Consider the following 22,111-nt stretch of genomic DNA (forward strand, 5'->3'; position numbering starts at 1 on the left):
TGCTATATGTGCAGAGTACACTGCTGGGAGCCATCAGCCAAGTAGGTATGACAATTTCCTTGCCAGCGTACCCCCATGTTTCTTTAGTGGAAGGACTCATGGAAATAGGACATTTTGCAGGACATTGCATGTAAGGTGACCTTGCTCAAGGACCAGGGCGGATCCGTGTTTAGGGTGTTCCCCCTTTAGAATAGGGCGGTTTAGCATAATAGGAGATTAGGGTGTTCCCCCTTTAGAATAGGGCGTATCCTGCTGCTGAGTTCCTCTTGAGTTCTTAGGGTCAGACAGTATTTTTGGGAGACAGAAGCCCAGGAGTAGTGGATTTGGGCAGAGTGTGGATTTGGGCAGAGAATGTGGATTTCCCCAGAACGTGTTTGTAGACGGCCGGTGTGAGTTCGGGAATAAAAAATTGCTGTTTGAATCTACAAGCTGTGAGTGGCTCATGATTTGTGCCCAGCCAGGGACTGCGGCAGTACACCATATTGTATCACATGTTTTATGCACTCATTGGTTTAGTGTATAAATAATGCATGTGAAATATATAGCATTCATATATGTAAATTAGTCAAGTATTTTACTTCTATCTTCTTTTATTTCTGACAGATTTTGTTAGCCAGTCAAAAACCCAGAAAGCAGTTTCTTTACTTCAAAAAATAATAAAACGCAAAAAAGTCACTGCACACAGTGTTCACTACATGTTAAAAAAATGCACAACTGGAAAATGAGATTTGTGAGCTTAAAAACAAGGGTATCAGAGTTTAAGCAAGAAAATATAGAATTAAAACAACTCCACAATTTGGGGTATTATATACTTCATTGAAAGAATGAGTGGAATCTTTCCTTTATTCCAGTAGAAAAAAGGAGATATTTTTTAACTGCTGACTTATCTGTTAGCACTTTGCAAGGGAGAAAATTTGAATAAATTATAAAATTCTTACAAATATAATAACATATTATTAAATGTGATTACTAAAAACTAAGTGCTTATTTTTCCCCATCACAATTTTAATGGCTCCATGGAACCCCATCTGTTAGAAACCTACTGATTTAACAAACAGAATATGGGATTGTTATTTGTTTATATTTTAACTTTTTATTACAATTAATGTTTCAAAAAATTTCTTGAAACAATTAATGTTTCAAGAAATTTAGAAAAAATTCATTTTCTTCTCAGATACCATGGCATGTGCCTATAATTCCAGCAGCTTGGGAGACAGAGACAAAAGAATCAAAAGTTTAAAGCAAGTGTCATCAACTTAACAAGCTCCTTAGAAAATAAGTGAGACCCTGTCTTCAACTAAAAATAAAATGAAAAAGGCTTTGAGATATTGGTATGTGATTTAGCTTCTGTGGGTTCAATTCCTGGTACCAAAGATGGGAATGAGAACAAAAGAAAAAATAATTTTCTATATTTCTGTTTACTTTTGAAAAAAATTTAATATAGAGTTATTTGGTTAAAGTTGGGAAACTTTAAAAAGATTTCAGGATTTATAAGTTGCTCTCAAGAAAGTTTGTATTCCACCAATGAGGCATTTTTCACTGCCCTAAAACATGTTTTTATACATTTATAGATTTTATTCTGATGCTTGGGTACAAACCAGGGTTTTGTGGTAATGTGATATGCTAGTGCTGAGCTAGACCCTCAGCTATACTTTCAACAATAACATTCATTAAACAATGAAATGGAAACTGATTATAAGTTATTTTATTCAAATTCACTCTTGTTCATAAATTAAATTTGTTCAGATTTCTATATTGAATGGACATATACTTTTTTATGTTTTTTAGGTGTACATGACAATAGACTATATATTGTTATGGCTAATACTCTAGTGTGTGTGTGTGTGTGTGTGTGTGTGTGTGTGTGTACACACACAGACATATTCTTCATTCATCTGTTGAAGGATATTTGTCTTCATTATTAGATGAAATACTAGGTCCTTTCTTGTTCAAAAGTGGATATTAAGCTGTTTGTAAAGTACATAGTGATCACCAAGGTAAGCTGAAAGTATTCCATAAAAGAAACATAAAAACCGTATAACAGGTTTTAGATTTCTTATCAGAGTTTGAGGTTATGGTAATACAAAAGATAAATTTCTTACATCTTTATTTTATTTATATATGGTGCTAAGGATTGAACCCAGCACCTCACTCATGCTAGGCAAGCACTGTACTGCTGAGCTTCAGCCCCAGCCCCAAAAGATACATACTGAAAGAAGAATTTCTGAATATGCTTTTACTCTGTAAGCCAGTTTTAGGTATACCCGACACATTTTATGAAGATAAATCTATTACTACTTAATTCATAAATTTGTATATAAACAATAAGTCTTTAAAACTTATTTGACTTGAAATTATCTTTTTAACTGGGGAGGATCTAAGAGAGGGCAAAAAAATCACCTTAAACTTGTAAATTTACCAAATTATTTCAAAATTCCTTTTCTGTACGATCTACTTTCAATTATGTTTGTTTTAGACAAGATTAAAGGAGAAATTAAAAGTGTTAAACTAGAAAAGCTTCAGAGAATATAGAATTTTCATTAGGATACTAAAACAGTATACAAAGAGCCAGAACATAAAAATACATTTTTGTTTTCTAGGAAAAATAAATTTAAAGGTAACCATATTTAACTTCAGATATACCTCAAAAGAACATGCAGTAACTCAAAAAAAACATGCAGTTATCATGGGTGTGAACACCCACACACTTCAGATCTCTCGCAATGCCAAGAAATACAGACTTACAGGACCTCTGTTTATATGAAGTCTGCTGTTTTCCAAAGCTTTGGTATGTGGGGTGTGAACTCCTATTTTGATTTAAAACACAATGTTATCTGACTCTAAAATTAAATGATGGCATTTATGACAAAACTAGTTACAGCAAATCCTAGCATCTGATAGATATTCAGCATTTGTTTTCTGAATGAAGAAATTTAGTTTAATCACTGAAAAAAATACCAATTTAGGAGTTTTTTTTTAAAGAAAGAGAGAGAGAGACAGAGAGAGAGAGAGACAGAGAGAGAGAGAGAGAGAGAGAGAGAGATTTTATATATATCTATATATCTATCTATATATATATATATATATATATATATATATATATATATATATATATAGATAGATAGATAGATAGATATGTATGTATATTTTAGTTTTTGGGTGGACACAACATCTTTGTTTTGTTTGTGATGCTGAGGATCGAACCTGGGCCACACGCATGCAAGGCAAGCACACTACTGCTTAAGCCATATCCCCAGCCCCCAATTTAGGAGTTTTTATGTTAAGATACAGACTAAATAGCTCTCCAACTGCTTTAAAAGTTTTTAAAAGGTTTCATAATTACATATCCGCCTGTATTAAAGAAATGTTTTCACTCACCCAAATTTGTCTGTCATTTGTGCAGTTGAAATTTAAGATAATGACTCATAAAGAATAAGTCTTTTTTTGTTATTTTTTAACCTTGAAGGTACCACTCTTAAATTAAGCTTTTAGACTTCTATCACCTTCTGATATACAGCCAAAACCTTGCTGAAATAAATTTGTAGAGTTTAGCAGAACAAAATGAAACCTACAATTTTCATGAGACCAGAATGCCAGAATTTATACAAAGAAATTTCAGTAATACACTTTGGCAAACAAAAAGAGATAGATATGTGCAGAAAGAAAATGTTTCCTCAATTATTTTCTTCTGTTTTCAAATGTGTGTGTGTGTGTGTGTGTGTGTGTGTGTGTGTGTGTAACATGGTTAAAGAGTAACTCTATTAAATCATGGGAAAGTATAGGGTGTTTTAAATCTATATGTTTATAACCATAATGTACGTATTTTGGAGGTGAGGGTGGCATTGTTTGTCCCATTGAATTAAGTAAAGTTCTTAATTCAACTCTATTTCTCTGAAGCAGTCCCATGATGACTTTCAGAGTAGCCTTATAAAGAGAAAAGACTTTTAATATTTTCCACAGGAAGAGATGATTTTTCTATGATCTCAAAACCCTTGCTTCTAATAGTAGATCTTATAGTTTGGGAAAGTGACTTCACTCTCTTGTTGTGTTAATGTGTATTACTACTCACACTGTTAAATAAAGAGGAAAAGTGGGTACAGCAAATACTCTGGTTTTGTGTATCATTTTCTCACTTTTGAGAAGAGAAACAAACACTTTGCTCCAACTAATCTCCTACTTCAGTACAAAACAACTTTGGAAACAGTGGCATACCATAATGTGTTCTTAGAAATAAGTTACTGGTAAGTATTTGTCCCTAATACATATGATCCATTTATTTCCCTTATTTTATATTTACTCATGTTTTAAACTTCACTGAGATAAAACAAATGCTAATGAGTAGCAATCTCAGGATTTTCTGAGTAAAGTCTTATACATTTTGCACATTCTTTATTTCTCCCCTTGACTGCATATGTCACAAATTTGCCCCCTGAAGACAGTTGTTATAATTTATACGTATCAAATTAAGAAATTCTTATCACTAAAGATTATTTTTATCTTCAATTCTAAATGTTGATTTTATTTTTGGCATTATATCTGTACTTTGACTGTTATTGTTACCGCTGTTTACTGGTAATGAGGCCTTGCTTCCACAATGCTGAAGTATAACACCAGAGAAGTAGGCCAAGGCAAGTTTAGAGTGGAAAGTTGAAGCTTTATTAAAGGACAGCAGAAAAGACATCTCCCTGGAGAAAGAAGGGGACCCAAAGGAGTGGCACCCCCTTTCTCCACAGATTCCCTCTTCTCTATGGCTGATTTGGGGACCCTCAGCCAAAGAGTCTCTGCAAAAGAGATCAATGTAGATAAACTTCCCATTTTCATCTTGCCCTGTTTACTTAGCCACTGGCTGGGAAGATACCAGCACTCGAGGTGCTGGACACCCCTTTACTAGTTTTTCACAAACGTATCCAGTATAGTACTTTGAAGAAATGTGCAAACAAGGACTCTGGCCTTGATCTGGGCTTCACAGAGATGTCTACATTTTTGAGATAAGTTACAAATGGGCTCCATGGTAACCTCTGGCAGGGGGAGAAAAGCAGGGGAGAAGAAGCTCTCCTATTCTCAGGTGTTGTCCGTGAAGAGTTAACTTTCCCAGAACAGTGAAAGAAAAAGCTGCTTTTATGTGAACTTCTGCGGACTGTGAACTTCTAAGCCTCTCCCCTTACATGCTGGGTATAAAACTCTGAAACTCCCTAAACCCAGGGTTCAGAAAATTGATTGATTACAAACAAACGCTGTGATCTCTGAACCTGGCTGCTGTCAAATAAAACTGTTTCCTGCTATGTTCAATGCCTTGATTCATTTGTCCCTACAACAAACTGGGACACATTGCGGGAAGGAGTTCTCTCACATGTGGTGAGTCAGGGTCTACAAGAGAAAAGACCAACTGGGCTGCTATCCCATACATCTTTCCCACTTGAGCATAGCAACTGATTCGGAGCATCACCCCAAAACCTCTCCTCACAAAAAGATGCCTTTATATATAAGGGTCTGATGGCTGCCCCATGTCAGTCACATGTCATTTGGAAGCCAATGGCAGATCCACATGGCCCCATCACAGATGTTTTATCACATACCTGCACTCCACTGCTCCAGGCCCAGTTCCCAGCAGAATCCAACTCAATGGAATCTCTGTTCTAAACCTTTTTCATGAATTCGAGTCAATAAAGGCACTATCTGGTTCAGTCATGATGAGCAACAAGAGATCCAAAGGTTCTCCAGTGCTTCCTGGTCATGGGAATTTCAAATATTTCATGCTATTGGTCTAACCATCATTCAAGAATGAAGGAGGTGGCACTGTAGGTTTTGATTCTTTTAGTAACCATTAAGTGGTGAGGAATATTCTTTCAAAGAAAGCTCTGTACAACTCACACAGGGAAGTCTTTCGAAAGAGTGGTCAAAAGGTCACAGGAAGCCAGGCCCATTGGGGTGCAAAATGTGAGGTCCAGGTGTGTTTTGGCTCTCAACTATGGCTGACAAGGCTTTCACAAGAAAATCATGTGACATCATGGCTGAGATTCCCAGTGCAGTGGAGAAAGCCACCCTGGGCTTAGATCTCAGTTTCCAAGGGTGCCTCTTATGCTTGGCCTCCTTAAATCCCAACAGTCTTCATGGCAATACTTTCTAAGGTCAGTTCCAGAACTCAGTCTCTAATGGGAATCACACCAGAGTTCATGCTGAGATTGACCCAGTTATCTCTTCCAACCACCTCACAAATGACCACAATTGCAACAAAAACACTTCTACATGGCCCTCATCTTCTTCCATATAGACACTCATCATAACCTTCTCTCTGGAAGTTCCCATATGGGAGCAGTCCTAGATGGTGTCCAAAGTAAGCTCCCATGCCTCTCATTTGCCTAATGTCATGGTGGCCTGGACAACCTTCCTGAGAACCAGGATAGATAAAATGAGCCTGCAGTTAATACTGCTCTGCTTCTCAAATTAGAGGCCTACTGACTGCCGGGGGTAGATTCTTTGTGTCCTGGAGTCATGAAAAAACCCAACCACACCTGTGCTAGCTACTTCAGGGCTTGGAACAACTCATTTAACCCAAAGGATCCCTGTTCTCACTTCATGGAGTCAGGAGCCTTACCAGAGGAAGGTGAGAGACTTCATCCAAAATTACTGTTCTTTTGGTCATTTTAGTTTTGGATAGACTCATGGCATCTTTATTTAGTTTCATGGGGTGCTGAGAATCTAAGGCACAGCCTGACACAGGGCCAAGAGTTTGATTCAGACACATCCCTTTACAAAGCACTTTACCAAAGAGCCACAGTGAGGCACCTTTATTTTCATTTTGAAACTGTTTTCTTGAGGTTTCACAAAGGGGTGGCCTGAGGCAAAGACTTTCCTGACATTCAGAGGAACAGAACAATAGGTAAGATAAAAGCCCTGGGGCAGACTTTTCCACAAGGTTAACACTAGGGCACTGACAGATCTTGATCATGCTACTTGGGTTGCTATCTAGCCACGCAGGATTTCTCCACTCAGAGCCTTACTGCTCACACTGATTTCTGAGTTTTCTGAGATGCTTGGCATTCTCTTCAGCAATCAAGTCCATTGCCATGTCACAGAGCTTGAAGGTGGTACATATCTTGGATGCAAAACCACAAGCCCCTTCCGGAGAGTGTCCAAAATTCAGGAAGAATACAGGAAATAAGGACCATAGTAGGTGTTGCCTATCTGCAAGGCAAGCAGCAGTCCATTCCTAAATTGGCCAGGATGAGTGCTGGAAAGCTTTCCATTACACAGGACACATCCACTGATACATTCTTTTTTCTACTTTCTATGACCACAGACACACTGGGATACATCAACCTAGAAACACTCGCCTTGAGCAAAAGGACTCACTAATAAACAGTCCACTCCAAACCGAACAATTCATATTTCCTCCATATTCTTAGAACATGAGACAAAACCACAAGGACACACACACACACACACACACACACACATTCACACACACACACACCCCATCTTGAGTTGGTCTGCGTCTATCCAAAGTGTCCTCTGACTGATGGGTGACACTGTGTTCCCCAGGAGTGGCCTATCCTGTCTCAGCTCTGGTCTCCTTGGACAACACTGTGAAGTTGTCAGGAACCAACAATGAGCCAGTACCTTATTTCTCAGAAAAGACCCCTCTTCAGAGCTTTCCTGGCATTTGGCCATACCCACATCAGTAGGTGCCAAGGAAGAATGACTCTGTCCTTGGTAAATCCAAAAAAGTGAGCCCACTGGGAGTGGGGCTGGCTCTGGGTACCTGGATACCTGGATCCAAAGTTAGAGAGGAAGTGAGGTGAGGTCACTTCTTTCAAGGAAGGTCACTCACTTGGCAACCACTTTGTCCTAATGTAGGTTTCCAAGGGTTCCAGGAGATGGTGGCTACCCCATGTTCCTGTAACCTTTTCAAAAGTTAGAAAGGTATACATACCATAGGCGCCCCAGGATCAGCTATCCACACAGGCCTGGTTTGGTCCATTTTGCCTGCATTGAGAAGAGAGAGGCTGATTCAGACAGATCCCATCATCCTGACAGGTTGTTTGCCATGAAAGATGACTTTAGGCCTCTCAGATCCTACATAGTTGCCTACATCTTCTCCAGGGATCATTTCTGCGTCTATCTTTGAGGTTTTCAGCAGGTGTAGGATCTTCTTCATACCTGAATTTCAAGATAAACTCTGTACCTGGTCTTAAATGAAATGAGATACAGGGAACAGAGTATGGTTAGGGTTAATATCATGTTCAATATGGGTTAGGAGTCATTCTGCTGGATGAATACTGGTATTAAGAAACTTTGATATTTATAAGAATGTAAGGTGAAATATAAGTATGAAAACAGAAATCTAGGTAAGATTTGAAGCACAGAAGGACATTGGGCTCTTGATATGGATACATAGTTTTGAAATAGGCTCTGCACAGATGTATCATATTAATCAATATACAATGGCAAAGAATCTGGTACCTCGGATTTTTGAATGTAGAAGAGAAATCCTGAGAAATAGTTAGTAGGTAGGATTGAAGTGTAGGTTTAGGAAGATGAGTGAGTTTAGGATTTGGAAAAAAGTCCTTTTGCAATAGGGTTTCTGTTAGAGAGTGGATGTGAATATCAGCACACTTGAAGAGTCAGTCACAAGAATGGACTTGGGAAAATATGTAGAAAAATAGATATCAATATAGAAGTTAGGAGATAAGGCAAAGTATAAAGTAAGTGATAGGATTAGAAATATTTTCAAATATGGGCAGTTGAATATATAATCTTAGAAGGAATCTAATATATAGTCACAAATAGGATTAAAATTGGAACACATGGATGTTTTAGTTATCCAGGCTCTCATTAAAATTAGGCTTTGGTAGAATCATAAGTGTGAGCTTTGCATTTTGTGTCCAGAATATTACTGTGATGAAAGAGATATGTAGATCAGGTGACATGAGTATTTCTTCCACTATGTCTAGGAGCATGTTTTGAAACTCTTAAATTAGTATTTGGGGATACAAATAGGTATAACCTGTGTCTATGAATATAGACATGATGCATGAATAGACCATACTGGGAATAAATAATATAACTGGTTCCAATAGTAAGTAATAGATTGAATTGGTATTTTAAAATATACATGAAATCTGGTATTCACATACATACATTCATTCGAACTAGTTATACATCTTGTGCTAGTATTAGGGTTACTATTTATACCGAAATGTGTGTGAGTTTTGCTTTGAAAACAATTATAAAAATAGAAAACTGTGTTATGAAAGAAGTCTCATGAAAAAGCAAGTAAAGAAACATGGAGGAATACATGTGTTCTAATGCAGGAAGTGATTGAATGTGAATCATATGCATAAAAATATGTGAACTTGTAGATGAAAGGATATATCCTATGAAGTATATATACTGAAGAAATCCTAAGGTACCAATGTTGAATGAAAATTAATGTCAAAATAAACATCATGTCCCATATAAATATGCTTGCGTTGATGTTAAATGGGGGTCAGTTACAGTAGAAATATTAGGATTAGTACTCAATATTCACTGAAGTTAGTTTTGAGTACTAGGAAATGAATATGTATGTCGGGAAAATGAATATTTCTGAGAATGATCTTGTGAAAAGTTGATTATAAATCCACATACATGAATATGAAAGAATCAAGGTAGTGTATCATATGACACATATATTTCATTTTGGGAAAAAACATGAAGAGTAATTATATATATAGTCTGACCCAGGCTACAGAGAAAGGGAGTTATAAAGTTACAAAGTGTTAACTTTGAAAATTCATGGAGAAGTATTAGAATAAAAAAATGACTAGTTTTATAACACATACCCTTGATAAAGCAAAAGGAAAGTGCAAGTATACAACATGCCTCCTATAAACTGCCTGTACTTCTTTTCATTTAGGTTATTTTTATCCATAATGTTAGGATTAGTAGTCAGAGTCTAGTAGGGTAAGGGTTAATGTCAGAGATTCAATATGTTGAATGGAAAATAGGAAAATGTATGCAATGTGTATGCGAATATGTGCTACACAAAAAACTTCCCACAGTCATCCAGAACAATGCCTTGACATTACCATCACCCCAAGACACAATTAGAGCAAAAGAGGAAGAAAACCTGTGAATACATATCGGGAATGAAAAATCCTCAGGAGCTCACAACTGGAGGTGGCAGAGGAGATTACAAAAGTAGGGGAAAGGGTAAATATTCCACAAACATGGCACTGTGCTGTCCTAGTGACTTCTTGACAACCTGCCTCTGATCTTTGGGCTCTTGAAATATATGTTCATATTAGGAGCATTAGCTTCCTTTGTAGTGAGACCATCAAAGCTGGTTTGCATCTCTGTGAACTGGAGGACGTGGTTTAATATTTTCCAGTGAAATTGAGGCAGCAGAGCTAAATCCTTTCTTTGTAGATAAATGGTGTCCACTGTCGGTTTAATGTTTCCCTGGGTGAATTGTGAAGCCATTGGGTCATCCTCCAATGGCTTTTATTTCAGTTTCACTGGGAATTTGGTAGTTGCTTCATGAAATACAAGACTATCAACTGGGACACAGCACTGGAGGAAGTTCTGTCACGGGTGGTGAGTCATGGTCTGAAGGAGAAAACACCAACTGGGTTGCTATCCCATACATATTTCCCACTTGAGCATAATAACCTGATTCTGAGCATCACCCCGAAACATCTCCCCACAACAAGATGCCTTTATATATAAGGGTCTGATGGCTGCCCCATGTCAGTCACATGTCATTTGGAGGCCAAAGGCAGATCCACATGGCCCCACCACAGATGTTTTATCACATACCTGCACTCCACTACTCCAGACCCAGTTCCCAGCAGAATCCAACTCAATGGAATCTCTGTTCTAAACCTTTTTCATGAATTCTAGTCAATAAAGGCACTATCTGGTTCAGTCATGATGAGCAACAAGAGATCCAAAGGTTCTCCAGTGCTTCCTGGTCATGGGAATTTCAAATATTTCATGCTATTGGTCTAACCATCATTCAAGAATGAAGGAGGTGGCACTGTAGGTTTTGATTCTTTTAGTAACCATTAAGTGGTGAGGAATATTCTTTCAAAGAAAGCTCTGTACAACTCACACAGGGAAGTCTTTCGAAAGAGTGGCCAAAAGGTCACAGGAAGCCAGGCCCATTGGGGTGCAAAATGTGAGGTCCATGTGTGTTTTGGCTCTCAACTATGGCTCTCAACTATGGTCCATTTCACTCACCATCTTTCCACCCCAATACCCACTTCCCTACCCTCACACCATTCTGCTCAATCCAAAGTTCTTCCAATCTTCCCTTGCCACCCCATCCCATTAGGGATCAGCATCAACATATCAGAGAGATAATTTGGCCTTTGGTTTTTTGGAACTGGCTTATTTCACTTAGCATGATATTTTCCAACTCCATTCATTTAACTGAAAATGCCATAATTCACTCTTCTTTAAGGCTGAATATTCCATCGTGTGTGTGTATATGTGTGTGTGTGTGTGTGTGTGTGTGTGTGTGTGTGTGTGTATCCATATATTCATATATTCATTCTACAGTTTATTTATCCATTCATTTATTGAAGGGCATCCCTGTTGGTTCCATATTTTAGCTTTTGTGATTCAGCTGATACAAATGTTGATGTGGTTGTGTCACTACCGTATGTTGATTTTAAGTCCTTTGGGTACAGACTGAGGAGTGGGATAGCTGGATAAACGGTGCTTCTATTCCAAGTTTTCTAGGGAATCTCCATACTGCTTTCCAGAGTGGTTGCACTAATTTGCAATCCCAAAAGCAATCCCCACTTCCTTGCCAACACTTATTGTTGCTAGTATACTTGATAATTGTCATTCTTACTAGAGTGAGATGAAATCTTACAGAAATACAAATCAAAGTTGCTCTAATTGCTAGAGATGTTGAACATTTTTTCATATATTTGTTATAGATTATATATATTCTTCTGTGAATTATCTGTTCAGTTCCTTAGACCATTTATTGATTAGGTTTTTTGGTTTTATATATGAGTCTGTTTTGAATCTTATTGTTTGGGTGTATATTCACAGATGGTTTAATTAATAACTGAGCATTTTCCTGTTTCATTGGCTCTTTTTCAACAAATTCTTCCTCTTTTTTTCTTGCAAGAAAACCTCTGGTTCGTACCTCCTATTTATATGCTGCTACTTGATCTCATAGAGGTACTATTCTCCTCAAAAATGACACATTCTCTTGTCCAAAGCACATTCTAAGTTCCTACCTTTTATTTAATTGCACTCTTAATCAGATTTTTTCATAATCAGCCTCACACAGCACTGACTGACATGATTCAAACTGCATTCACAGTGGTATTCCCCTCTCATCCTCTTTTCCTCTGTTCAATCTTTGATAATTCTCTGCTTTCTTGAAAGGTTCAGAATGTTGTTCTTATTTTGAGTGTTGATTTACTCAATATGTGTGAGTTGAAAATTGCAGTCATCTCCCTCTAGTTAAATCTAAACATAAGCTATGGATAATGCTATTTCCTTTTCTCTTTCTTCATGGTTTCTTGGAGACTTTGTGAAAAGACATGACTTTGGGATTCAGCCATTATCTTAGAAGAATTATGAAATGCCAAGTAATAGAGCATTAGTACTCAACTAAAATAAAGGCAATTAAAAATCTTTTATTAGAAGAATTATTAGAGAGTCAGAATGTTAATTGATTTACATTTCAAACTATAAGAAGAAGTGAAAGATCTAACATTTTGTGGTACTACGAAAGAAGTTTGAATACAAAATTAGCTTAAAATAATCACTTTTTCCACAACTCAACAGATGAATGCATAAATAAAATATGTGAATTTGGAAAATTGTGCCAACATTTTAATATCATAAAAGTTAATAGATCAAAATGGTACACAATGTTGTCCCTATTCAGTAGATTATCAAATAGTATCTATTAAAACATTTGCTCTCAGTGTATGATACTAGACATATTTCACAAAAGTTCCCATCACCACATAGAAAATGTGGTAATTTATAAATGTACTTACAATATAATAAATATAGATGATATTTAAAAATTTCTTAAAATATTAAATATAAACTATCTAAGTACAACATTATATTTAAGCCAAGGAACATTATTTCTTTTCATCTTTTCTAAAATATTAGATTAATAGTGATGAATTGTTGATATTTCCTAGTTACTGTTGCTAAAGTCTTGATGCATAATTTCCACCTCATGATCTGTCTCTTTCCCCCATTCCAACTTTGAAAAAGAACATACTCTGACCATACTTTGTATTCTCATTTCCAAGACTCTACTTATGGAATTCCTTCTTTCCTGAAAATTAGTTTGGGACTGGCTTATTTCACTTAGCATGATATTTTCCAACTCCATTCATTTATTGTTCCTCATTTCCTGGTAAAGTCTCATTTATCCACATAATTTTTGTTTATTTTTTTCCATAGAGATATCTTTCATGTCTAATCTCTAGAGCTCTAAAGTTTTATTTCTCTACAAGAATCTTAAGGCTAACTGTAGAATATATTAGTCAGCTTTGCATTACTATAATGAAATGCCTGAGACAATCCTATACCTAGAAGATAAAAAAAAAATTCCACCAGAAGACTTCTAGAGCTGATAAACTAATTTGGCAAAGTAGCAGATTACAAAATCACAGACAAAGATCAACAACTTTCCTATATATCAACAATGAATCTGCTGAGAAATAAATCAGGAAAACAATTCTATTGAAAATAACCTTTAAAAAATCATAGGAATAAATCTAACCAAGGAGGTGAAAGAACTTGACAATGAAAACTATAGAATATTGTACAAAGAATTTTAAGAAGAACTCAGACAATGGAAAGACTTCTCAAGTTCATGGAGAGGCAGAAATAATAGCATCAACATGGTCATACTATCAAAACTATATATATATATATATATATATATATATATATATATATATATGTGTGTGTGTGTGTGTGTGTGTGTGTGTGTGTGTGTGTGTGTAACAAAACTATATATTTATATATATGTAACAACAAATATGTAAAATGTATATGTAACAACAGATACCACCATTATGTACCATTATAATGTGTGTGTGTATATATATATATATATATACACAAAAGCAATCCTTTATCAAAATAACAATGATATTCTTCATAGAACTACAAAAAAGGCCTAAAATTCATTTTGAAGGAAAAAAGACACCCAGGATAGTCAAAGCAATTTTAAGCCAAAAAAAAAAGCAGTAATAGAGGCATCACAAAACCTTCAAATTATACTATAGAGGTATAGTAACAAAAATATCATGGAACTTGCATAAATACAGACATATATACTAATGGTACAGAATAGAATACAAAGAGACAAACCCATGCATCTTGCTATATAACCCTTGACAGAGATGCCAAAAAACATACACTGGAGAAAATACAGCCTATTAAACAAATAGTGCTAGAAAACCTGGTTATCCATATGTAGAAGAATGAGAACTAGGAATTAGATCAGAAACGATACAACCCATAGAGGAAAACATTGGTTCAAAACTCTAGGGTGTAGAAACAGGCAATGATTTTCTCAATAGGACCCTTAAAGCTCAGGAAATACTTTTAAGAGTTAATAAATGAGATGGCATCAAATTGAAAAGCTCTGAAGAGTAAAGAACTAAGTTCAGAATGTGAAGAAGTAACATATAGAAAGGGAGAAAAATCTTTGCTAGCTACTCTTCTGACAGAGGGTTAATATCTAGAATATATGAAGAACTCAAAAAAATTTACACCAAAAACTGAAGTAATCTGATTAATAAATGGGAATGAATTAAACAGATACTTCTCAAAAGAAGAAATACAAATGATCAATGAATATAGAAAAAAGTGTTCAGCATCATTAGCAATTAGAGAAAATAAAAATCATAACTACACTGAGATTTCATCTCATGACAGTCACAATGGCAGTCATCAAAAATACAGATAACAAAAAATGATGAAGAGAATATGGAGAAAGGGAACACGTTTACACTGTTGGTTGGATTATAAATTAGTACAACTACTATGGAATCAATATAGAGGTTCCTCAAAAGACTAGGCATAGAACTACCATATGACCCAGCTATACCTCTTCTTCATATTTATCCTGAAGAATTAAAGTGATTATTCTATAGTGATAAATGCATACCCAGCTTATAGCAGCACAATACACAATAGCCAAACTATGGAACTAGCCTAGATTTTCATCAATGGATAAATGGATCAAGAAAATGTGGTACATATACACCATGGAGTTTTATTCAATCATAAAGAAAAATGAAATTACATCATTTGCAGAAAAATGGGTGAACGTAAAGGCCATTATGTTAAGTGAAATAAGTCAAAATCAGAAGGTTATGGGTGGTATGTTCTCTCTCATTTCTCTAGTGGGAGCAAGAGAGGAAAAAGGAAAAGAAAGATGGGGGTGGATCTCATGAAAATTGAAGGGAGATCAGTAGAGGAAATGGACCAACAGGTGGGATGTGAAAGGTTTGTGGGATGGAGGGGGAAAGTACTGGGGTGTGTTATTGGCCAAATCATATTATTATATTGTGTGCATTTATGAATATGTAACAACAAATACCACCATTATGTACCACTATAATGCACCAATATAAATGTGGGGAAAAATCTATTTTTTCATATCTAATTTCTAGAACTCTAAATTTTTATTTCTCTACAAGACACTTGAGACTAACTGAAGACTACAACTTCAGACTACAGCTTTTCATTGCTGTAATGAAATGCTTAAGGCAACTTATAAAAAACAAAAGGTTTATTTAACTCAACAGTCCTTGAGTTTCCAGTCCAAGAAAGTTTGGCTCTGTCACTTTGGGCCAGATGGGGATGCCAGATGGTAATGGTGCAAGTCACATTACAGAGTAAACTTCTCACATCAGGAGCCAGAAAACAGAGAAAAATTAAATTGGGGTCCCACAGTCCCCTTTGAAGGCATACTCCCAGTGATCTAAAGACCTCCTATAAAGATACACACCTCCCAAAAGTCTACAAAACCATCTAAACGCACATCCCTGAGATCAAGCCTTTAACACGTGGATCTTTGGGAGATAGGCTTAGACTGTAATAAGTTATTATAAAATCTTCTTAAAGATAATCTCAGTATAAGGTTTTATGTAATAATCCTGATGTTATTTTATTAAGCAATATTGCAGAAAAAAAATCTAATAAAGAAAAATTGATCATTTAATGGGTACCCATGAATCATGAAACTCCCTTAAAAACTTCACAAACTTAAAGTAAGACTTGCGGGAAGTAACAGAGATGTCAATAGTGGCTCACTACAAACCTTGAAGTTATAGCACCATATTTCATAGTAGTGGTCAGCATCAATCATTAATTTATTAGCTATTTTAAAATATTATCTGTACTGTGAAACTGAAGATATTCTTTAATGTTCTGACAAAAGCCACATCCATCCCTTGAGCTATGTTACTACCTCCTTTTTTTAAAAAAAAATATTTTTTAAGTTGTAGATGAACACAATATCCTTATTTATTTATTTTTATGTGGTGCTGAGGATCAAACCCAATGCCTCACTCGTGCAAGGCAAGTGCTCTACCACTGAGCCACAACCCCAGCACGTGTTACTATCTCTTTCCATCTCCTCCTTTCCCAACTCTTTCCCTATCCTCACCAAATAACTCAAAGGCCAGTATAGATATTGAGATAGTTGTTTCCATTCTTCTTCTGACAGTGTCATAGAACTAGCAGACTTTCATTCTCTTCTCTTCTATGTATGACATACACTTCTTTTTATATTGCTTTCAACACCTGTTCACACTCAGTTTCCTTACTGGAATCATATCAAGTCACATCCCAATAATTTTACACCTGATATTGTGTAAGCATGTAATATACATAATGTGAGATGGGAAAGAGTAAGGACATTGTCTAAGCTTTTATAAATGGAAGTTAAAAACTAAGGGTTATAGGAAAAATTCTGTTTATATCAACAAACATCAAAAATTCAAATGCTCCACACCAACAAGGAAATCAAAGATCAGGGAATCTGGGATCATAGAATGAGAATAAAATGCAAGAGACATTCCCGCTTTCCAATAGTTTAATTCTGATTTACCTATTTTACAAATGTAACCACCACACTTCCCAAATACAAAATAAAAAAAAATATCTGAGAGGTGGTATCAGGTGAGGAAAAAACCATCCTTCCTCTCCTGTGTGGTTTTGCTATGCTGTGTCCACTCTATCATAATGACCATGTTAGTTTCAGAATCAATTAGGTCCAAATAATATTTTAATAAATTTTAATCTACTACTATTAGCTGAATTGTGAGTTAATGATAGGAAAAACTAAAATGGAAAAATAAGAACTGTTTCATCAAATATACTAAAAATATAAAGATCATATTAATAAAAATCAACTTAAAAACTATTTAAAAAAGGCTAGAAGCATGAATCATTGATAGAGCACTTGCCTAGCATATTCGAGGTCTTGGGTTTGATTCCCAGAACTGCAAAAAGAAAAAAAAAATAAAATATAATATGATCATGGGGCTATGGTGTTCATTAAGAAAAAGGTAAAATGGATAATACAACTACATAGGCAAAAAGCAAATATCTGAACAAAAATGTTTCTGTGGTGTATAATAATTAGTAACATTATCTAAACTAAATATAATCAAAACTCAACATTTGAGATATAAAGTAGTTTAACCCTTGATATAAATACATAAAAATTAGGACTTCCTCATTTTGAAACATTCTAAGAAATTATGGGGCTGTTGTGTGACTTAATGATAAGACATTTGTCTAGTATGCTCTGGAGTCAATCACCAGTACCATACACATACACAAAATCTTCAAAGAAAGATGTAACAGGGTTAATATGAACTTTGGATATGAGTATGATGAAGACAAATATAATTAGAAAATAGTTGATTTTTATATTTAATATTAAAAATGAAAAACTTACAAAAAGCACAAAGACTTATGTAACTGGAAATAATTCATTCATAGTGCATATTTTCATTGAGAGGATTGTTAAAGCAAATAACATTAGTTTTATCATCTCAGAACTAAATGCTAAATAGCATTATATTTAGTGAATAAAATGTATCTAGTTCACAGTTTAATCATATCAACTCAAAGAACACTATTGTTTTGGATATTTTCCTAATGTCAAAGATTACTAGCTAGAATTTTAAAGTCTTATTTGTTAAAAACCTTTGAAGTCTTTGAACATTCATTTTATCAACTTTGAATATCTTATATAGTAAAAAGTGGTTATATACAAATTTGTTGCCGATACAAAGAAATGTAAGGACAAGGAGATCAAAGAAAGAAAAGTCTCTTGCATCCCATGTAATGCAACTTCTTCAAAATGAAAACAATAGAACTGTTTTCTGTGAATATAACAGTTACTTTTAAGTAAGTGATTCTTACAAATAAAACTACTGGTGAAATAAATTATCAAAACAAGTAACCTTCTACCAAATATTGCCATGACACCATGCACTGTGGAGTGTTTCTTTAATTATTATTCTTTGGACAGAAGAATGAAATGCCATACTTTAAAAGGGGAAAAGAGTGCTGTAGTTTTCTTCTTAATACTACAGTGTGAACTCATGATTCACACTATGCTTAAGTCTGTTGTTGACAATATGTGCAAAGCTGATACTTCTTCTCAGATTGAGGCCACTTAAGCAGGCACCATTGATACTTTTTATTAATCTACAAGAAAGTATTTGTAATCTAACATTAGAAAAAGCCTAGAATAGAAGGAAAATATACACTAAAATAACATTTCTAAGCAAAGTCTATGAAATACTGCAAAATATATGAGAAATTAAACAAATACAACATTAAATTACAAATGATATGAGTGTATCAAATCTTGGATGAATTGGGTTATGGTAGTTGTTTTTAAAACTTCACTTTGAAGAAGTTTTCTAGTTTTGTGTATGTGTACATGATAGCACTTCCTGAGCTTCCTTTCATAACACCTTGGTGACACTCCCCAATCTGAACCCAAACATGAACTAAGCACTCTAATAGATGATTATCCCCTGTTAAGAGAAGTTCCCTGGAACTTTTCAAACCTCCAAACTCACCTTTGTCTTCCATGTTCTTGTTAAATTTTGTAAGCACTCATTTTTATTATTGTACATTTAGCAAAGTTAATCAAATCTCACATATATTACATAGATTCTAAACACAGAGATCACAATTGTTTTTTTTTTGTAAGATAAAACTCTCTTCAAATAAAAACCCAAGGTCCAATACTGGAATGGTGTGAGGCCATAGATTAATCATTACTCTTTGGACAGCTAATTGGGTCAAAATTGTTTCTAGGCACAATCTGATCTTGTTCTCTCAGTTCCCTCACACCTGAGTTCCAGACAGTCACTGAGTACCTCCATTTCCAACAAAGAAGAAATTTACTGTCTTTGAAGAGCACTTTTATATTTGTGAGCAGTTGGCTTCAAGTTTTTGTTCAGTCATTCTTCCATATCTTTATTACCACAGGATTATCAAGAATACAGCTCCCCATATGCTGATCCTACTGTATCAGAATCAAACAGCAAGACGAACAAAGCAGGAGTGAGGAGAGAATTCACAAAATATAATGCCAGAGTGGAGCCTTATATACTGGACCTGGAAAATCAGAATGAATATTGACTATTGTCTATGACAAACTATTTTGAATTAGAGTGTTTTAGAATGGTTTCAATTTGCAAGTGCTAAGCTAAAGATTTTCATTTGTAGTTAAGTAAAAGGATAGCTTTATTTAATGAGTGATGAGTTTGAAAATTGTCCTGAGATTTGTAATTAAAACTATATTAATAAGAAGAAACATTGGACATAAAGGACCCAGTATTACTTAATCTGACAATTGTTCAACTAAAAAGACATGAGTTGCTGTAAAAGATCAGGGAAGACTACCATGCCTAAGTGGATGGTGATCAAAGGAATTACCTTAAAATATATTATGACAATTTTTCAATTAAAGATCAGCAGTAGACATTTATTATTGTGAAAATGATTTGAACAGATTTAGAATTACTAAATAAATGATAAGAATAATCCCCCAAAGTTTTGGACGTGTATCATTACCTTACTCCTATTTTGTTTGATATTTTTGAATATTCATTGATATATTTGATTCTTTTGGTCAGCCTTTTTACCACTGTAACCAAAAAGACATGAGAAGAACAATTTTAGACAAGGAAAAGTTTATTTGGGGGTTCAGAGGTCTCAGTCCAGAGATGGCTGGCTCCATTTCACAGGACCTGATTTAAGTCAGGACATCATGGAGGAAAGATATAGCAGAGAAAAGCAGACTAGGGCAATCAGGGCATGGCATCAGAAAACATAGACAGTGAAAGACTCCCCTTACCACAGACAAAATATATACCCCAAAGGCAAACCTCTAGTGACCCACCTCCAGGTACACTCTACCTGCCTAGAGTTACTACCTAATTGATTCCTATCAGGGGATTAATGCACTAATTTAATTAAGGCTTTCATAGCCCAGTCATCTCACCTCTAAACTTTCTCACATTGTCTCACACATAAGCTTTGGGGAAATATTTTACATTTAAATCATAACATTGGCCATCAAAAAGTCTTGAGAAATAGAAAGACAACCTGAAATTTGATTGAGATATCTCAAGTTTAGACTACTACAAATGAAACATGACCATTTTAATTTTAGTATTCCCCAACATGCTGCAATTTAGACTAAATTATATGAATACTATGAATATAAATTTCTACTTTATAAAAGAGGAAACCAAAGTTCTTATAAGAGTAATAGATAATAGAACTGGCATTGACCAGGAAGCTTCTGATCCTCCATTTTTAAAGGTATGTTCTTCCAAGAAACAGGGATAGATAATTTCTAACATGTAGTTTTATTTTTAAATAGATTTTTTCCTAACAGAATGACTACTAATTGGTAACCAAGTTTCAAGACTTGTAAAAGTATAAAGTTACTATGACAAAAAGAAATTCATATTTCAAGATTCAATTTGTTAGAGTTGATTAAAAATAGAAAATAGAAGGTATGATAAATTAGAAATGACCAAAAAGAGTCTTTGAGACTCTTCCCCAAAAGAAGTGGCTCTATGTTCACTAAACTTGAATCTGCCTGGGTTTTGTGACTGTTCTGAGTAATAGAATATACTGGATGTATATTCAAGTCAGTTTCCAGCCAAAGGCCTTAGAAGACTCTCTTGAATTCTTTGTCTCTTGAAATACTTTGGGAACTTTGAACTGCAATGTTAAATCCATCTACTAGAAGAACTCAGTGCTAAGATAAATGTGTTATGTTCAAAAGTCTCAGAGAACTCAGACCATACCAGGAGTCAAATCAAAGACTTAGGGACCAGGCATGTTTGTAAAGTAATATTGACTTTGCATACTATCCCAACTACCAGATGAATCTTAGAAAATGGCAGTTCAACATCATAAAGAGAAGTATGGGCTATATAAGCCCTATCAAATTAGTGAGTCAGAAAATCATGAAATATAATAAATCATATCTTGTTATAAGCATCTAAGTCCTAGGGTAATTTGTTTTTCAGAAATAGATAGCTAGGACAAAATTTGATACCTGTAAACGTGTTGCTATTATTAAAAAAAAAATTTTAAAACAGAATATTTGAAACTCAAGTTGTATGGTAGACAGGAACTGGATGGAACTATTGATGACCCTTTGAATGGCGTTATGGAGACCACTGGAACATTATGGATGATGAGGAAAACTTTATTAAAGGCCAATTATAAAGTACAGTTGAGTTATATACAGAGAGAGCAGCTAGCAAAACTACTGTTTACAATAGTATGGAAAACATAAAAGAACTTTGTGATCTCAGAAATCTAGATAAGATTTGCAGGCTCAAATTTTCCTAACTTCCTATGAAAATGAAAGATTAAAGAGCCAAAATGAAAGATTAAAGAGCCAAACTGCTGAAAAACTCCTGGAAAAAATACTAACATCTCAGGACATCTTTTCCAAACTAAAAAGTAAGAAATAGACTCAGAGAAGATGTCACATGCAGGTCCCTCTTAGTAATGCATGGTCTGAGGGTGAAAGTGAAGCCAAGAGTGAACATGTAAAACC

Source organism: Callospermophilus lateralis, unplaced genomic scaffold (assembly GCF_048772815.1).
Source record: "Callospermophilus lateralis isolate mCalLat2 unplaced genomic scaffold, mCalLat2.hap1 Scaffold_113, whole genome shotgun sequence".
Classification (NCBI taxonomy): Eukaryota; Metazoa; Chordata; class Mammalia; order Rodentia; family Sciuridae; genus Callospermophilus; species Callospermophilus lateralis.